This window comes from Octopus bimaculoides, chromosome 18, assembly GCF_001194135.2.
Source record: "Octopus bimaculoides isolate UCB-OBI-ISO-001 chromosome 18, ASM119413v2, whole genome shotgun sequence".
Lineage (NCBI taxonomy): Eukaryota > Metazoa > Mollusca > Cephalopoda > Octopoda > Octopodidae > Octopus > Octopus bimaculoides.
Window position 1 is genome coordinate 41,359,025 of NC_068998.1, and position 4,907 is coordinate 41,363,931.

Sequence of the window (4,907 nt, forward strand, 5' to 3'; positions counted from 1 at the left end):
TTGGTGTGTTTATGTCCCCGGAACTCAGCAGTTCGGCTAGAGAGCCTGTTAGAGTAAGTTTCCAAGCTCCAAAATTAATCTCAAAAAGTCCTGGGGTTGATTTCCTCGACTAAAACCGTTTGGTTTCGGGTTCAGTCCTGCTGCGCGGAAACCTTGGGCGAGAGTCTTGTTTTGTAGCCCTTGGTCGATCAATTCCTTGTTAGTGAATTACGTAGCTGGAAACTGTGTGGTAGCTCTGCGCGCGCATACAAACACACACACACACACACACATACACACACACACACACACACACATTCATATGTACGTGTAAATGTGAGTGTATATGTGTATTTGTGTTTGTGTTTGTCTCCACTGCCGCTTGCAGCTGGTGCTACATTTTGTACGTTCTCTCTAATCTAGGGGTTTGATAAAATATAGCACATTTACATCAAAGATTAAGTGGCATATAAACTTTTTATCTTTCTATACATAAAAACTTCTTAGGGTTTCTTAAAGTTTATTATCGTTGGTAGCCACGTGAAGCGCTATTTAATCCTTCTTTAAAATCATCAGCGCAGCATAACTTGAGACAAATGAATTAAGCTAAATTCAACATCCAACGAAGAATCTTATAAAGGGAATAAAATTTATATTTAAAAAGGCCATTGTTTTTACATCTTAAATAGTAAATTATTCAAAAATAAAATGTACGTGTGTGTGCGAGAGAGGAATTTCTCACATGCACGTTAAATGCTTTTAAGGCCAGTATATTTTATTTTACACAACATTTTGTTTGTCAATGCAACCCTATATTTATTTTACCTTCGTAAGAGTGGTTCCTTTAATGCTTTTAAATAGTTCCACAACAAAACATTTATCGTTAATTTTGTCTTCTTTATATCTTCAGGTTATTCCGTTATAACCAAATAATCAAACGCTGGCTTAAACTTCACGTACACAACAGTGTCTTCCTTTAAAAAAAAATAGCTACAAGACAAGCAGTTTTAACACGAGGATTTAATCGATACTGTAAACACCAGTATTTCTCTGGTGCCATACTTTATCAACTCCAGAGGGATGAAAGGCATAGATGATCTTGGTGAGATTTGAACTCAGAACGTAAAGGGTCAAAGAAATATTACGAAGTATTAAGGCCGACACTCAAATGATTCCGCAAGCCCACCATTTTTTCAAAAAATAATTTATGCACAATAATAACTTATGCACAAGTCCTGAAATTTTAAAAGATGGGGTAAGTCAATTTCATCAACCCATTTGATCAACTGCTACTTATTTTATCGACCCTTCAAAGATAAAAAGCAAAATCTTTTATTATCGGTATTTTGACAGCCGGAGGAAATGTTGATATGCATTTTTTCCGGTGCGTTAACGATTCTGAAACCTCATTATCTGTCCTAAAATAATGCTTTCAAAAGAACATAAACCGTGAAAAGAATTAGCACGGAGCATTATTTCCGACGCTGTAACATTTCTTTTTGAGTCTTTGACATTTGTTTTCGATTTATTCTCAATTGCTTCCGGCATTAGACTGTAGCCATGCTAGAGCACAATCTTCGAAGGTTAATAGAAGAATTCGATCCCAATATTCTGTAGGAAAATTTTGGAAAGCCACCAAGTTATGGGAATGTAAAACACCAACACAGATTGTTAAGCAGTGGGGAGGACTGATACACTGAAACCCCAAATCACACAGTGGTATATACATGTACAGCACACATACACCCCACCAGGTACATATATAAGCATGTACGAGGTTTGATCAATAAGTATCCGGAGTGTTACCATAGTAATGAAGCTAAAGCATGCAGAGTAAAGCCGTTTGGCAATGATTGACCTTGAACTCTGCTGTGCATGCGCATTAAGTCTTACCGTTCTAGCTCACTTCCGCTGTTTACAGTAGTGCTTGGAAGGAAAGTATTTAGCGTGTGATCTTTGCATTGACCATGACAGAAAGTTGACATAATGATGCCTGCTCAGAGGCTTACGTAAAGTTGCAGAAAGTATAGAGGAGTGTATGAGCTGCACATAAGTGCACGTGTGGTTCAGACGTTTCCAAGATGGCCGAAAAAAATGTCGATATTGACGAGCGTTCTTGGAGACCCGTAGCCAGCAGAACTGAGAAAAAACTCGCAGATGTGGGTGCAGCTCTGAGGGGAAGTCTCGAATCACCATCCGTGAATTATCACAAGCTGTGCAGATTAGATACGGTTCCGTTCAGTCCACTATCACTGAAGATTTGGGTGTGAGATGCGTTTCCACTAAGTTTGCGCCAAACCTGCTTTCAGCTGACCAAAAAGACTCTGGGATTTCAGTTCCACAAGATCACCTTGATTGTGTCGAGAACGATGAAACCTTTTGAAAACTTTGCGTAGGCCTCTGAGTGGGTATCGCCAAGCTTCTGGCAAAATTTGATGCAGATTCTCTGATCAACTTTCTCTCTCATGGTCAATACGATGATCATACGCTGCACACCTTCCTTCCAAGCACTGCTGTAAACAGCGGAAGTGGGGTAGAACGATAAAACTTACTGCGCATGCACAGCAAAGATTAAAGTCTATCGGTGCCAAGCGGATTTATCTGCGTGCTTCGTAAATATGGCAACAGCCCGGATACTTATTGATCAAACTACGTATATATGTGCATGACTGTGTGTTTTTTCTGTTTTTGTTTCTTTCGCTTCCCCACTGCCTGACAAGCTGTGTTGGCCCGTTTCCGTTTCCATAACTTTACGGAGAGATGGTCGCTGAAAATCTGCATGCGATAAGGGCGCATGTAACGCGATCGCCTGAATAAAAGGTGTGCACAAAGCAAATCTAGGGAGAACTCCATGTGTCAGTCTGTTTAATAATATCGTCCTACCCCGGGGAAAATGGAAAAGTCTTTTACGTTTCGAGCCTACGCTCTTCGACAGAAAGGAATAAGTCGGTAAAATGGAGAGAGAACCAAAAAAACAAAAAGAGAAATACTATATATACATATATCGCTTATGCAGTTCTATAGCCTGGTATAGAACTTAATGTACGTATGCCGATGAACGAAGTGTTAGTCGCATACAGAGCCGTGATAAGAAACATCTGTAAGCTAATGGAGTTCACAACATAATCGTTTATTCGTTTGTCAGTTCTTTCCTCAAATCTATCCATCTATTTAAACGGTGGGCTTCCATACATTTTCCGTTTACCAAATTCACTCACAATACATTAATCGGTCCAAGGATACAGTAGAAGTGAGTTGCTTAAATTCGCCCGCGGTGAAACTGAAACCTGAAATCCGAACGCCATTGTTGCGACGAGAACCACTTAACCACACACCTATAGCTACATAGACCTGTGCATATTAAATAACAGTCTAATTCCAGTAATTATATAATCATCTCTAAACTCTCTGCCCATGTCATTTGAAACAATTATCTCTTTATTCCCAGCGGTCTCTTGAATCCACAATCATTGGAATAAATTTGTCCTGTATAATCATTGTAAAAACCTTCGTTTAAATATCAACTTAATTTCATATTATTTAATTATTGTCCAACTTAATTAATAATTATAACATCCCTTGTCTCATATTACTAACATGTCTAAATTTATACATGTCAGTTCATAGCAGGAAATATATTTCCTTTCACGCATCTCTCTATTGCCGTATAGGCAATGAAAGCGCTCGTTTCTAATCTATTAAGTTATTGCTAGTTGATGTCTTATTCCACTCAGTTGTTAAAGACTTTGAAACTACATTCAAATTCTATATGCTATTTCTAGTTTAGTGTTCAACATTTATTACTAACCTATAATTATTATTGAGTGAGAGAGCAATGCATGTCATCAAAGTGACACTAGGGTACAAATATATGAAACTCAATATACCCACCATGACTACCCATCTGATAAGGGTACACCGGGCACACGCATCACAACCATATCTGCACGATATGATGACCTTATATCAGGATGAACAGCGCCTGGCATTGCAGGTGGGGCCCAGTTAGAATTTTCTTCAGAACGTAAACACGCAAAATATATAATATAATAAAAATATGAATGCATAAAAGAATATAGGGTTTTGTATCAATAAATGCATATGCTCATATGCTTAAAACTGCCAAGTGCCCATGGGCACATATGATTTAAGTGTCAACCAGTAAAGGATTAATATAATTACATATGAATATATTATAATAATCAAATATAACAGTTGTAGTATAATTCAGGGAGTGAGGGTAGTTCATAGTCTGTATTACTATTACACTACGTATTATACATGAACATATGGATGGAAGGCGTAAGGGATGAGGTTGGTAAGTAGTAATTAAACTAACAAGGGACGTAACCAGTTTGAAGCATGTAAATGCACGACAGACGTCATGAAGACATGACAATCTAAGTTCCGATTTGCTATTAAATAAGTTATCCTTATCTTTATTCTTCAATATTTGGTACAGTTCAGTGCAGCATAATTTGTAGTGATATCTCTTATTAGAATACGGTGGCGTCTTTCGAATGATGCCCCACATAATTTGAAACTTAATATTCTTGTCATTTAGTTAGGGAATTTTCATACGTAATGAGGTGCCAGTAGCATTTTTGTCTATGTCTAACCGAGGATAGGTGGTTACATAATCTCACCTTGAAGTCATGTGAATTGCATGTGTATGTAAAAGTGCTAGTACCGATGATTATAGTATATCTATGAACTATAGTTTTTGATAGACATGACCCCCTAAACGGATAATTAGTTCGATCCAGTAAATTACAAATATTAGGGGTCACTCAGTTGTTATATACTTTATAACCAATATTCTTGCTAACCTTAATATTATTGTTACTGTTAATGCTTACGTACAACACAACCCCGGTGCTTTACTATTTAAGTACCTAATTCGTATATATATATATATATATATATAT

The 4,907-nt window shown here is 37.4% G+C and overlaps 1 long non-coding RNA gene across 8 annotated transcripts in view; it reads left to right on the forward strand.

Annotated features, from left to right (window-relative positions):
- LOC106870360 (uncharacterized) overlaps positions 1-4,907 on the forward strand; it is a 248,712-nt gene that overhangs the window by 199,340 nt on the left and 44,465 nt on the right. For 6 of the 8 annotated variants that reach the window (XR_008265915.1, XR_008265910.1, XR_008265912.1 and 3 more), the window contains one exon: positions 890-1,234. The exons of 1 other annotated variant lie outside the window; for it this stretch is intronic. This is a non-coding gene — a long non-coding RNA (uncharacterized LOC106870360). The remainder of the gene's footprint in view (positions 1-889; positions 1,235-4,907) is intronic. One more of the 8 variants, XR_008265913.1, reaches the window with a different exon arrangement.